Raw genomic sequence first — 14828 nt, 5'->3', positions numbered from 1 at the left:
AGGTATCTCTTAAAATAGTTCTCAGAAAAGTTTCTGAAGATTGGAAAACAATTCCAGTCAGTCATGGCCCACAGGAGTGGGGATTTGCTGGATACAGGACTTTCTGCTGCTCACCAATTCTTCTGTAGGGTGGAAGTCTTCCTCAATTTATTGTGGGAGGGGACAAGGTGAAGTCCATCTTAGGCTGCTGTAAGACCCAACACTCAAGAAATCTTTGCAGCCACATCTGGAATTTTAACAAATCTGTCGGTTTGGGGTAAGAAAGACAGATATTTAACCTTTCTGCTTGTCAGTCAAGAACACTCCATATTTAAAAAGCAGCAATTTTACAACTGGGGGCAGTTAATCCCACCTTGGTAGTAGAGGAATTCTGTCCTTCAGGGATTATTTTGAGAGAGGGGCAGCTTTACCAAAGGCAAAAGTGGTTTTGCCCAGACTGAGCACCTGTGGGAGACTCTCCTTCCCTGTTCCCAGGGCCGTGGCTGACATGGAGCAGCACTAAAAATGAGCCCACACTTTTCATTTGCTTCAACTCTGCCCCAAAAGAGAGGGCTGTGGATCGGTTCTCTTAACAAATAAGGTGAAGTTGAATGTTTTCAATGCAAAGAGATGGGAATATCGTGTGTGAGAGTGGATCACAGCAGTGGATGTGGGATGGACTTCAATGAGCAGCCTTGGAGCTCTGCTGCCTCTGGGTGTGATGTGGGTGTTCATCCTTGGGGAGCAGCTGGAGAGAAGGACCCCGATGTCCCAGTTCATCACAGGGTGGCTGAACTGCAAATAAGGATGGGGAAGAGGAAAATGTGGGTTTATTATGTGTGTCAGCAGAGTTTGCTTCTGTGGGGAAGGGGAACATCAGTGTTACCACTCAGCCAAGAGCTGGCACTGAATTCCAGTATATCTGAATTCTGCACAAGGTATTTCTCCTTTCCTTGGTGTAGTCACTCTCCTTCCCAGCCCTTCTGAAGGGAGCAGGGCTCTTTCAGAAGGTTTTACCTCTTACTAAAGCTAAAATGACACCCTTTTCACTGGGCTGTTTCCTCATTTATCTAAAAGCTCTGGCATTTTACTTCCCTGGAACATGAAATGTGCCTCTGTAGGGAGAGAAACACAGGTTAGTGTTTCTGTCTGCCCACTGAGCAGGTGCTGAGAGGATATTGTGCTGGACATTGCCCTCATGGCTTGCTGTGGTGAAGAACAGGTTGGACATTTCTCCACGTGGATTCAAATACTTGAGCTCTGTGCCTTGGTTTATGTTCTTTTCTGCGTGGGGAATATGAGGAGTAATTATTTGGAGAGAAACTTATTTTTTTTTAAGAAAACCAGATAAGTTTGCTTCTGAATAAAGAAACCTTACCAACAAAATGTAAAATATTGGATAGAAAAATCTGGGACACGACACCCAGAGGATGAGGAGATGGTTCCCTGGGAAAGCTGGTGGGTGCAGTTCCACTGGAATCATGGAAAACTACAGCCAACGGGCGGCTGGGGATAACCACGGCTCGTGACTCAGACGTGGCTGCCACAGGTGGCCGGGCAGGTGTGGCCCTGGCAGTGACTTTGTGAGCTCTTAAGCCCCTCATTGAGCACCTGAAATGCTGCTTAGGGCAGGGCTGTCCTGCTGAGCCTGGATTAGTGCAGCTTTAACGGGGGCTTTGGGGAAACCGGCTACGACGTGCGACGGGGGGGAAAAGATGCTGATGGTTTTCATGGAATGTCCTGAATGGGTTCAGCAAGTGTTGGTGGGAAACAGCAATTCCAGAATGGCTGGGGGTGGAAGGGACCCCTGGAGATCACCCAGTCCAACCCCCTGCCAAGGCAGGGTCACCTGAGCAGGTGACACAGGGACGTGTCCAGGTGGGACTGGGATGTCTCCAGAGAGGAGACTCCACACCCTCCCTGGGCAGCTGTTCCAGGCTCTCCACCCTCGTGGAGAGAAGTTCTGCCTCGGGTTGAGGTGGAACTTGCTGTGGTTTGGTTTGTGGCCATGGCTCCTCGTCCTGTCCCTGGGCACCTGAGCAGAGTGTGGGACCCTCCTGACAGCCCTTGGGAGATTTGTGGGGATTGATGGATCCCCTCTCACCTTCTCTCCTCCAGACTGATCAGGTCCAGCTCCTGCAGTCTCTGCTCATCAGGGGGATGCTCCAGACCCCAAATCATCTCTGTGGCCCTCCTGGACTCTCTCCAGTAGCATCTTGTCTTTCTTGATCTGTGGAGCCCAGAACTGAACCCAGCACTCCAGAAGTGCCTCCCCAGGAGAGCAGAGGGGCAGGATCCCCTCCCTGACCTGCTGACCACTCCCTTCCCAACGCCCCCCAGGATCCCACTGGCCTCCTGATCCCAACAATAGCCAGCTCATGTTCCTGCTGAGGAGAGAGCACTCAGGAAAGCTGCCTGGGTCACTGGAGGGAGCCTGCAGCAAAATTTCCCGAGTTCCAGTTGCTCAGATTTAACACAACTCATTTCCCAGCCATCCCCAATGAACTCCCATCCCAGACTCCACAATCACATTCCTTCTGCCTTGTGTTTTGCAGATAAGCAGTTTCTGAGGACTGAAGGACCTGCAAAGGGACACCTGCTTTTGAGGTAGGAACTGTTTTTCTAATGACCCAACGCTAAATCCTTAATTAAAGAGCAAAGGTTTGATACAGCTGGGAATGAATGACCATCCAGGGATCTGAAATGGCAGTTCTGGGAACTTCTGTGGAGGAAACATGTCTGGAATGCACTCACCTTTCCATTCTGACATTCCCCTGTTTCTGTTTGGGATAACAGGGCTGGTGTGAGACCTGGGGATTGTCCTTTCTGGCCACTTGGACCTTCTTTTCTTGCCTTTTCTGCTGCAAAGGGCACACATTTAACTTGGTCACTCAAATCTTCTTTTTATCAGAGTAAGAGGACTACAAAAGATTAAAATGGGTAAACGAGGCTAAGAAAAACAAGTCTGATTTGATTTGTTAGGAATTGGGAGCAGCGGATCATCCACGTTTCTGATCCTCACTGTCCTTTGGGGGAGGCTCCAGAAAGCTCCACTTCCACTGGAGCCTGCAGTCAGGGGATGTTTGAGGTGCTGGTGTTCATGTGACATGTTTTGGTGAAGGAACTACAATTTATTCATGATATTTGTGTGGACTGAGAGACCCGGGATCTTCTGCAGTGCAGTTTAACTGAGATTGTTCTCAAGTGCTGTGTGTGTGTGTTTGACTCCTGAGAGGAATATCAGCCATTTTCTCCACTGTTTGATCCTTTCTTTTGCCTTTTCCCTGACAAAATGGGCTGAGTGCAGAGTGCTGGTGCCATCCCGTGGGTTTGGCTGTGAGGAATGCCAAGGAGTCATGGATGCAGTTCATAACACCTTGTTCTTACATCACCAGCTGTCTCTGCTGGGATTTGTGGAGGTGACAGCAGCCCCACGTGTTTCCTAAAACTTAGAGCAAGGAAAAAAAGGGCATCTGAGGAACAATTTTGTCTCCTTAAGTGGCAGATGCAGAGAGGACACTGTGGGTGCAGAGTCCTTTATTTTCAGTGGGGTTCACACTCCTGTGTGTCCCTGTTCATGGTGTGACTGGAAGATGCTCCTGTGTGTCCATTCCTGGGGTGACTGGAGGAGGCTCCTGTGTGTCCCTGTTCCTGGTGTGACTGGAGGAGGCTCCTGCTGATGCTGTGACAGGGCCCAGGCCCAGCTGGGGCAGCCCCACCACCTTTTTTGGCAGCCCCAGCACATCCCCACCTGAAGTGGTGCTGTAGAAGCCACGTGAAGAGCAGCCCAGTGAGGTGGCTGATCTCCCTGGGGTGGGATGGAGGAAGGGCACGTGCCCAGAGTGCCCTGCATGCCTTTCCCCGTGGCCTCAGTGGACCTGAGGAGGTCATGGGAGGTGTCTGTCACCTCCTCCTGCAGGGAGGGAGCGTGAGGGGACAGGGAGGTGGCGTAGGAATGTGAGAGCAGAGCGCTGTGTTTTCCTTCCTTCACCTTCCAGTCTGGAGTGGTTTTTATTTTTTCTCCTTTCTACTTCACTGAGCTTGGACCAACAGGTCTGAATGTCTGCCAGACTCCTTGGATGTCTGGACTCGCTCTCAGACTTCACTCAGGCACAGAATATCTCCAGCTGGAAGGGACTCAGGGATCATGGAGTCCAACTCCCTGCTCCTTGCAGGACCACCTAAAAATAATGATATGACGAAGAGTGTTGTCCAGGCACCCCTTGAGCTGTGCCAGGTGATGTTGTTACCTCCCAGCTTGGGGGTTTGCTGGTGTGATTTTCCTCCTTCCTTCCTTCCTCTGTTGTCCAAAAATGGGAGTTCCAGTGTGAGCTGCCTCCTGGAGTGCCAGGGATCCATGTGCCTCTCCACACTTGTTGTTCCTGGTTTCAGGACATGGAAACCAAACAGGTGCTTCCCACAGACTCTATTCAGCAGCTAAAAGTGCTTCCTGAAGTAATTTATCCTGGAACATTTAATCCCCACTCATTGACTGCTCAGATGAATAAAGGCAACTTCCTCCCAACGTCCTCTGGAGAAGTTGGGAGAGAGGCAGGAAGGAGGAGGTGTCTGTGGGAGTTGGGCACTGGCTGGTTGTTGGATGAGCTGGTTGAGGAGTGTCCTGACTGTGGCCTTCCAGGAACCTGAAGGAGCCCCCAGGAAAGATGGGAGAGAGACTTTGGACAAGGGATGGAGGGACAGGACCAGGGGGAATGGCTTCCCACTGCCAGAGGGCAGGGTTAGATGGGATATTGGGAAGGAATTCCTGGCTGGGAGGGTGGGGAGGGGCTGGAATGGATTTCCCAGAGAAGCTGTGGCTGCCCCTGGATCCCTGGAAGTGTCCAAGGCCAGGTTGGAGCAACCTGGGCTGGTGGAAGGTGTCCCTGCCCATGGCAGGGGGTGGCACTGGATGGGCTCTAAAGTCCCTTCCACCCAAACCATTCTGGGATGTGAGGATTCTGCTTTACTGTGAATGGTTTTACTTCCTCAAAGCAATGTGGGAAGAACTGTAAATTAAAATAAAAAGAGGTGTTTTTTCCCAGTACTACAGTGAATAGCCATTTACCTGGTCCCTCCTCCCCCCTTTTTGGAAGGGAGCTGCCTGTGTCCCAGGGCACAGCAGTGGGACCCTGAGTGCTGCAGCCCTGCCTGTGATAAACCAGTGAATCATTCCCTGAAGGAACTGTACCCAATAACACCGAGGGGGCACCTGGAATTTCTTTTATTGCTCTTCCTTTCCTGAAATCTCAGCTTTTGTTTTCTCACCCATGCCTTGTTTTTCAGCCACCCTCGAGTGTGTTTGTTATCAAGGGCACGGAAATGTAAATACAATAGTGGCTGAGCAGCTACTCCCTTCCTCCTCCTCTGGCTTCCTGCACTCGGGAAGGTGGGAACTATTCTGCATTTATTCGTGTCAGAAATGGCTGTTCTTCCCCCTGGTGCCACCCCATCAGATTCCAAAGCCTAGAGGGTCAGGGCAAAGAGAGGTGTTTGCTCTCCCAGGCGTTCCTTGGGAGGGAATTAACCTCCTGCTGCAGCTCCTCCCAGTGTCCTCCCGTCCTCCTGCCTGACAGGACATCCCACTGTTTAACCAGATAAGGCACCATTCTAGTTGAACTAAGCCTGCATTCTTCTCCTTGCAATATTTGAGCATATTTCTTGAAGAAGAACTAAAAGAGTTGAAGCAGTGCCTTCTCTGACTTGAGAGCATTTCTCCCAGACCTCAAATTTTCAGTTACTTTTGAGAGTTTTTGCCTAAATGTGGTTCTTCTGCTCGTTGTACTTGGGTCACAAGTAGCTGATGATGATTGATTTCTGTGTCAGGCACGGATTTTGTCATTAAAATTGGGTTAAGATAAGGGAAAGGCTCAAATGTAGAATTTGTTCTTTTGACTTAAGAGTTGGACTTGTGGTTCCCTTCCAGCTCAGAATATTCTGTGACTGTCTCAGGAGGAGTTGGGTGAGAGCATCAGGCTGCCCTCACACTGGGCCTGTCATCTGCTTTTTTTACTGGGTTTGTCATGAGCTTTGTGTGGCAGGAACAGCTTCCTGGGAGGGTTATTTATCTGCAGTTCCCCAGCCCTTCCTTGCCCAACCTGCCACGGTAAATGCCATTAATGTGTTTGTGCTGCACTAGCAGGGCTGGGGAGTTCTGGGATGCTCTTCTGGCCCTGGGCCAGCTGTGGGGCTGAACTGAGCTCAGGAAAAATCCCCGGGATCCTCTCTAAGAACAACCATCACGTGAGAGCAGGAGTGTTCCCCTGCTTGGGGGAATTAAGATGCCGTGTGGGGAAGGAAGAACAGCAGCAGCTTAAGGGCTGGGCTGGCATCCCTCTGCTGAAGGGATAAGCTGCAGGGCCAGAGGAGGCAGGAGGGTCTGGCTGGAACCTTTAGCTTTCCTTGCTGCCCAGGATGACACAGGGCTTTCAGAATACACTGGTTTCTAAATTAGAATCTGATCAATGCCATGTGAAGGAGAGGGGAATGGACTTGCTGAGCTCCTGGTCTAGTAGAGTTCCCTGCTGGGCCTTGGCCTGCAGATTAAATACTGATTAATGTGCTGTTGAACTCATTTCTGAGTGCTTTACTGTTGCTGTATTTTTAACTTTACCCCCCTTGGCAGCACGGGAGGGGCTGGGACTCCTGTAGGGGTCTGGTGATGCTGCTGGAAAGGGGCTGCACGTGGGTCATGTTGTGGCACAGGCAGGGATGGATCCATTAGCACTGGTGATGGAGCTGGGAATGTGCCCCGTGTTCCCCCTGAACAGCCAGTGTTCCCCCTCTGGGAGGCTTGGGATGACTCACTGGACCTTTCCCCACCTCTCATCCCATTCTGAAGCTGAATTATCCTTCCACCTGCCTTTGGGAGCTGTTCCATTAGCACCAGCAGTGCCTCCTTCCCCTGGATCACAGGCAGGCAGAATTCCCAACTTTCCAGCAAATCCTTCCATGTGCTGTTGTAGCCAAAGGCTTCAACTCTGCTTGCAGAGGTGCCCAAGCGTGCTCAGTTTTCAAAGCTAAAGACTTCTGCCTTCATTTAAAAGGATTTCTGAGGTTTTTCTTTCTCCCTTGTGTGTAGGAGTAATTCCCAGTGACATGGAGTTTGTTAAATCTCTGTTATATTTGTTGTGGAGTTGCCCCGAGATGAACAAAATCCATACACTGAGTTAAAAGATGGTGCAGAGCCCCCTCCTGAGTGTGTTCTGGTGACACACCAGTGTGTGAGGGCAGGTTTGGACATTCCAAAGCTGCTCTCAGACAGGGTAGGGAGCAGGGTGAGGAGCAGGCTCCACAGCTCGGAGGTGTGCTCTGCTCCCACCCCAAATGTGCTCAGGGACTTGAATTCCTCATGAATTTCAGGGAAACACAGGGGCTGAGTTCTGTTCCTGGCCTGCAGGTGTGACCCCTGTGGAGCAGGCTGAGCTGCCTGTGAGTGCTGAGTGGGCCTGTTCCCCCTGAACCAGTTTGCCTGGTGGTCCTGGAGTTCTGCTCCGGCAGGAACGTGGGCCGGGCACTCGCAGAGCAGCTGCTTTCCCTTGTGGAACCTCTGCTGCCACAAGGCTTTGCTGTGGTTTCCAAGTGGCAAACCCGACCTCTGCACCAGTTCAGTGTGTCTCTGTTCCACTTCCAGGTTCCTTTTGGGGCATCTCTGGAGTTCACCCCGAGGGGAGGGCACGAGGCAACTGCTGAGCCCACAAACTCACTCACCCGCTGCAGCCAAGATCCTACAGGATTTGCAAATGGCCAAGACTCATTTCTTAGCATAGAAGTGGTTTGTTTCATTCTCCCAAAGCATTTTGACCTTCCACTGGTGTTGGAAAGCTTTAAAGTATTGTTTTCTCTTTACAAATCTGCTTGGAAAAGCATTGCCAGCTTTGCTGTTCCACTCCTCTGGCTCCAAAACATCAAGTGATGCTGAGTTGTCATGGATGAAAATAGTTCTCCAGTCAGGTTTCTCATTTGGAAGCTTCCAGTCCTGTGTCCTGATGAGCAGGTTCTTGTGCTCTGTAATTACATTGTCAGAAGAAGGGCTTATTTTAATTAACAGTAAAGTAGCTGCTCTAATGCAGTCACTGACACAACTGGAATTATTCTGTGCAGGGAAGGGAGTGGAGCCTGTTGGAAATGGAGTTGCTGGGAGCAGTGATGGTGTGTCCTGGTTGCCAAATGAGCTCCTGATTTCATGGCTGTGCTGCTGTAACTGCTGCTCTCCATGGCCTGGGATGTTCCCTGCTCCTTGCTCAAAGTTTATCTTGTTTTTTGACACTGGCAAACTTTTTGATTTTGGGGCACTTCTCTAGGGAGTCAGTTTGCCTGTCAGAACACCTCCAGGGGTGGGACTCCAAACCTCCCTGGGCAGCCCCTTCCAGTGCCTGACCACCCTTTCCAGGGAGAAATTCCTGCTGATGTCCAACCTGAGCCTCCCCTGGCACAGCCTGGGGCCGTTCCCTCTCCTCCTGTCCCTTGTTCCCTGGGAACAGAGCCTGACCCCCTCCTGTCTCCCCTGGCATCCCCCTTGAGCCTCCTTTTCCCTAGGCTGAGCCCCCCCAGCTCCCTCAGCTGCTCCTGCTGCTCCAGCCCCTTCCCAGCTCCCTTCCCTTCCCTGCACACACTCATGTCTTACCATGAGGGGCCTCTTTTCCAACCCGTTTCCACAAACTTGGATTGTTTCTGCTGTTCCACAGAAAGTGTAACTTGGAATTTTCAAGGCTTAATCCAATGAATTTCTTGATGTAGGACAATATGGATGTAGGACATTAAATGCTAATTAATAGCTGCTTATTTTACTCTTCAGTGAGAGCTTTTTTGCTTAACTTAATTTCTGAATTTGTCCTCTCTGGTCTTACTTTCCCTCCCACGCTCTCAGGTGTTTATATATACATATTTATATATTATTTTATATACATAAGGCAATGTTGTGAGTTCAGGAAGGCATTGAGGGCCTGCACAGTGGTATTAAAGCTATAATTAAGCTGGACTAAACCTCTGAATTTTTTTCCCCACAGCATGCCTTGAACTCATTCTCATCTCTAGGTTTGTCATTCCAGTCTTTGTGCTGTACAGTTTTCACCACACCTTAGAAATTCAAGCCCAAATTCTCACACGAGCACAAAATCCATTATTCTGGGAGCCACATACGTAGGACAAACACGGAGTGGGATGAACTTAGAGGGGCTGACACGAGGATTGTTTGGCTGAGGGGAACTTTGGTAGTGGAACTTCTCCCTCTCTGTGCACTGTTGGTGAAACTTCTCCCTCTCTGTGCACTGTTGGTGAAACTTCTCCCTCTCTGTGCACTCTTGGTGAAAGTTCTCCCTCTCTGTGCACTCAGCTGCCCTTACCAGCCCGTGGCAGGGAGAGGATCTTGCAGGAGGAACAACGGGGAGGTACAAAATAAAGATAATTGTTGAGTGACCCACTGTATGAGCCCTGGGCCATCCTTGCCTTGGTTCCCAGAGAAGGAGCTCTCTGGACAGGGCCAGAAGGCCGTCACTTTGTGGGTTATCCTCTGGGGGAGGTGGGAGCCTCTCTGCTCTCTCTGGGCTATTAAAGGAAAGCAGCTGACGGAGCAGCTGGGCCGGGCTGTGGCTCAGCCTCAACATCCCCCGTAGAAAGTGCTCTGCAAACAGCCTGGCTTTCCCTACCCTGCCCCCACTTTGGCTTCCCCTCTGCCAAGAGAAAAGAGGAGACTCTTCCCCCCCATGATTAATGAAACTCTCCTTATTTGGTGCTGCCTCTCCCGGGAAGCGGCGGCGCACAAAATCCCGTCCCCAAAACCAGCAAGCCAGCTTTGCCCCGGGGAGCTGGGACTTCTAAAGCTGTTAAGGAATAGGTCATTTTGGGGCTAAGACTTTCAGGTCTGTACAGAAGGTGGGCAAGACTCCTCTGTTTTCCTTAGATAAGCATTTATGATTTTTGGAGTCTTTTTTTAGGTCTCTTCTTTCGATACTTGTAGGACCGGGCAGAGCTCGGCCCTTGAAAGCCCCTCACAGTTATTATCTATGAACTCATCTTCCATGTGGCTTTTTTGAAGGCCAGCCAAGGCTATTAATCCCCACCTTCTAGAGTCCCTAATCCCTGCTTGGGGCTTAGAGGAAAGTTATTCTTGTCCTCCCAGCGAAGCCGCTCTGGCAGAGCATCTCCTGCTGTAACTCAAGGCAAGTTTATTAATGTGCCTTTTTATCAGCTTGGAAAAGGTACAAGTCCGGCTGGAGCAATCCAAGTGGGACAGTCTTACCCCATCCTGCTGAGTGGTTCGTGGCAGGGTGGTTGCCCAAAGGGAGGGAATCATGCAGGAGGTTGGTGTGCTCTTATCTCAGGTGTAATTAACAGCAGTAAAACGCTCTTTGCAGGCACCGAGAGGTGCCACGGGGTTTTTTTGGGAATGGGTGCAGCTGAAGTGAAGTCAGGGTTGGAAATGGGCTGCTGGGTGATTCTTTGGAGCTCTATCACTCTTCCCCCTCTCAGCTTGACACTCCTAAATCCTCCTGGCTCTGTTTTTTGTCCAGTCGTGGCTCTGCTGGCGTCAGTCCCTCTTCCTACACGAGCCTCCCCCTTCCCACCACCCTTCCTTACTCCAAGACTTTGCTTTGGATCCAAGTGTGCTTCTCCAGACACTCCAGACTGGTTCAGATGGGCTTCCTTCCATTTGCTGTCCTTCTTAGGGTTTGGCCAGGAGGGAGGTCTGGACAGTTTTGCCTCCAGTTGGTGATCACTCACTCTGGTCACTTTGGTGGCGCTGGGAGCTCTGACTGATCACTCTTGTGTCACGTGAAGTGCTGCAGGAGGTGGCTCAGGGCCCTGTCACGGGGGGCTGTGCTGCCTCTCCGGTGCTACATTCCACAGGGGAATTGCAAAATTCCCTTCAGGCTCTTGGAGCAGCAGAGCAATCGCAGCGCAATTCCCGGGAACGCGGGAGAGCGACTCCCTTGGGCCTCTGGGGTTCTGTGTCTCCGAGTTCCAGGACCAGAATTTGACTCTTCAGAGCCTGGGGGTGGGAGGAGTTGCTGCCTTGGCTTTGCTGTGCTCTGATAAAGCAGGCACGAGTTCCCTGCAGCCCCTCTGGAGCCCTTGGGTGTCCTCACGGCCCTGAACGGAGGAGACAAGTTCTACAGAACTCGAGTCCTCACCCTGAGCAGAGAAGACCCTGAAATAAGGCCAGAAATTTTAGTATGAGTGGATGTCCACATCTAGAAAGAGCAGGGAGAAACCGCCTCAGGAGAGCTGAGCAATGCTGGCCTGGCATTTAGGAGTTGGACTTTGGAGTTGACTTCCAGTAGGAGCTCCACGCGTGGAGAGAGGAGGTTGTGCCGCAGCTTCCCCCGGCTGCCGGGGGGTTTCTGCCCTGTTGTCCTCGTGGCCTTTGTCATCCCGTGAGGTGTGAGCTCCCCAGGTGATGAGGGGCTGCTGGAAGGCAGGAGGAAAAGAGAAGTTGTGTCAAGTCTCCAGAAATCGAGAGAACCTTTGTGAGGTTCCTGGCGAGTTGGGAGTTCTGGGAGACTTTGTGCTGCCTCCCTGTGCTGATTCACGTGGTGTGTGAATAACTGAGGATGGGGAGAGCACGGCTCGCTGGCTTTGGCAGGGCTTTCTTAAGGGAAGTCGAGTTGATGAAAATTGTTTCTGCTTATGGGGCAGAAATCTTCGTTAAAGACTCGAGCACAGTGAGTTGGGTTTATTTGCAGTGCCAATAACAGCAAAATAACACCTGAAACGGGGGAAATGGCTCGTGCCCTGACTGATGAAACCTTACAGTTCATGGACACTCTGGAAAAACGGAATAAACCCCAGAATTCTGTGGGCTCTTACAAGACATCATGAAATCAAACAAACTGCACTTTAAGCCATCTGAAGTTCTGAAGTTGTAACTCAGGAAAGGGGCAGGTTTGGCATCCACAAAACAACGGCCTTTGTCAGCCAGAGCTTGGTTTGTTCAGGTGACCTTCCCTGTCGCAGATTTGGCCTCCCTGTAGCCATTCCTGTCCTGCTCTGACAGTTGCTCTCTGTTTGTTGGGATCTGACCATTCCTGTGTAAGTGGGTTCAGTCACCCAGCCCGAGCATCTCTTGCAGAGCCTCAGATGTTCCCCCTCTAGTGCAGGTCCCAGCTGGGGCTGGAACTGCTGCCCAGCTTGTCTCCTGGCCACTGCCTGGAGAAGTCTGTGATCCCATCTGGAACACAGCTGTGCTGCTTTCCTTTGTGTCTGTGAGTGGGTCAATGTGCAGCTTCCCCTTCTCACAGTGGGAAGGTGACCAGCAGCTGTGCTGTGGTCCAGCTCCTGCCCAGCCCTCTGTGACTCCTGTATCCATTGCCACTCATCCCCTTCTAATTCCATAAGCTGGTTTCTTTCCCAGCACAGGCTTTTTTCCCTATCCAAAGTGCACACCTGCTGCTGTTCCCCCCAGACTCTCCCTACTCCAGTGGGTTTGCTCATGTTCATCCCTGCACACAGGTTTGCTCCTCTCCCAAGAGGGAGACTTGGAGCACTCGTTCCATGTCCTGCTTGGATCTGCCTCGTGTGCAGGTTCAGCTGCCCACAGCTGGACAGGCCATGGAGAGCTTGGGAGTCTCCAGAAGTGTTTTGGTGTCTGGGCAGCATCACTCAAAGCTGGTCTGACCTGGGTTTGGGGTGTAGCTTGTTGAAGGCTCAAGTGGGAAGAGATGTCTGGGTCAAAAGCTGAGGGAGAGGTTGTTGGTGACCCGAGAAGTGGAAGCTGGGAGGTGTCAGACATGGAAGAGGAAATGACAGTTATGAGGAAGCAATAGTGGCTGAAGCTCTGCCTTGGTTTTGAAATCCTGGGTTCAACAGTCTGAGTTCAACTTCATTAAACCGTCGGGAGGGAGAAGTTCAAACATCGTGTCTGGTGTTTATGGCTGCAAAGGGATTGTGGAAGTGACCTGAGTTTTGCATCAAACCTTTGGAGCATTTCAGGGTTGGAATCCCTGAATCCCAGAATGGTCTGGGTTGGAGGGACCTTAGGAATCTGGGCAACCTGTGCCAGGGCCTCCCCACCCTCACAGGGAAGGATTTCTGCCAAATCTGCCTCCTCTGCACCCAAATCTGCCTCCCCTGTTCCCACCACATCTCTTGTCCCTCACACAGGAGGGCAGGAATTGCTTAATCCATATAAATAATAGCTGGAAACTCTCTTGCTGGATTTGTGGATTGAAGGAGAACCTGGCTGTTTGTGACACGACTCTTCCTGAAATCCTGGTTTGCTGAAAGCCCAAACAAGCACTAGAAATTAATAATATTTGATGTGCTGCTTTTCATAAGCGGAGCTGGAAGCTCTTCTCTGCTGTCCCAGGAGCTCCGAGGGAGCTGCTGGCTGCACTTTGGTTTAAACAGTGCCCCAGAGTTGGAATTTGATGCTGGATTTTCCTATGGAAATGTCCATAATCTTCTAATTAACTCGTGGTTCAGTGATGTGGTGTCAGGTACTTGGGCTGGTCCCGCAGGTCTTGAGCATCTGGCCTGGACTCCTCTCTGTCAGTGGGGAGGTACCTGCACATCATGGCATCTTTGGGAGCCAATTCCTGAATGTAATCCTGGAATTCAGGACATTTGGAGGCTGGTTTTTCTAGCAGTTGAGTTGAACACGAATTTAAATGTCGTTGGAAAGATGTTATTTACGATCTCTTGACCTCCATCTCTTTGCCTCTGAGAAGCTTCTGGTGATTTGAGGGACCTCCTGTGGCTCCAAACAGCTGCAGGAGCAAAGCAGAACTTTTGCTGTGTTTGACTTTAGGAAAAAAAAAAAATGAATGAATCCCAGTGTTTTAGAGTGTGCCAAAAAAATGATCAAAAATGAAATCGGGTCATAGATTTGTTGTGGAATGTGAGGAACGTCACCGGTTGCTGTGTCCTCTCCTTCTGAAGGGCGCCTTCAGGAACCCTTTCCATGGATTCCAGGGCTCTGGAAGGAGGATGACACAGCAGATCTCTGCTCTCCTGTTCCCTCACGCCTCAGCAGCCTCGGCTAAGAAAAGCAGCCTGACTTAGCCCAGAGAAATGGGAATTATGGCCCAGCCGGCCCCGCTCCCGCAGCAGGGATTCTGTTCCGTGTGGAGGGAGCAGCTAATTTTACAGGAGCAGGTGGATCTCACGGAGGAGTGGACGTGCTGCTCGTAGATGTGGGACTCAGAGTCTCCTCTGAACCGACAAAAGTGGGGAAAGGTCGCTCTGTTGTTCCCCTGGGTGTGATCCTCTCAGCCCTTTGGCACGGGGGTGGCTCAGAGAGCGAGTGCAGCTCGTTTGGAGCAGGGCAGAGCTGTGCATTCCCCATGGGATCCGGGCAGCCTGGCAGGGCTGAAATGCTGTGTCACTGTCACTGCAGGGCTGGCACACTCTGCCTTGTGTAACTGGGACCTGTGTGGGCTCCTCTGGGAAAAACCATCCTTCCCTCGACCAGAATTCCCAGGGAAGTAAGTCAGTGTCTCACACCGAGCACGAGGCTGTTTAAACACTTCACGGGTTTTCAAGTGCTGGGTTTTTTTGGGCACCCCCTGCCCACTCTCCCCTTTCTCCATCTCCAGACGAGTCACACCAAATCTGGGTCAGGCTGCTCATAACTTTGGATTCCAAGGCTGTGCGTGCCCGGAGGCAGGAACACAACAGCACAGTCAGGGAAGCTGCAGGATGGAAACACAGAGCTCAGGAAGCAAATCCCACTGTTCCCTGGCTGGGAGGCTGGAGGCAGTGGCTCATGGAAGTTGATTCATCTCCGCTTCCAGAGGGAGGCTGGGTGACAGGATGGTTCTGGAAGTTGTTCCACTGGGTCACTTAGAGTAAAACTTGGGCAAGGAGTTCTTGGCAGTTTGAGGAGTTCACAGCCCATCCCTGGAAGTGTCCAA

The 14828-nt window shown here is 51.2% G+C and overlaps 1 protein-coding gene across 1 annotated transcript in view; it reads left to right on the top strand.

Annotated features, from left to right (window-relative positions):
- The first annotated feature begins 2533 nt into the window (after window positions 1-2533).
- MAP4 (microtubule associated protein 4) overlaps window positions 2534-14828 on the top strand; it is a 114029-nt gene continuing 101734 nt past the window's right edge. Inside the window, exon 1 of the mRNA XM_029964666.1 lies at window positions 2534-2586. The gene's annotated coding sequence lies outside the window, so the exon portion shown is untranslated. The remainder of the gene's footprint in view (window positions 2587-14828) is intronic.

Source organism: Manacus vitellinus, unplaced genomic scaffold (genome assembly GCF_001715985.3).
Source record: "Manacus vitellinus isolate BGI_N305 unplaced genomic scaffold, ASM171598v3 scaffold_78_pilon, whole genome shotgun sequence".
In the NCBI taxonomy this organism is placed as follows: domain Eukaryota; kingdom Metazoa; phylum Chordata; class Aves; order Passeriformes; family Pipridae; genus Manacus; species Manacus vitellinus.
This window is presented reverse-complemented; position numbering and strand designations above follow the sequence as displayed.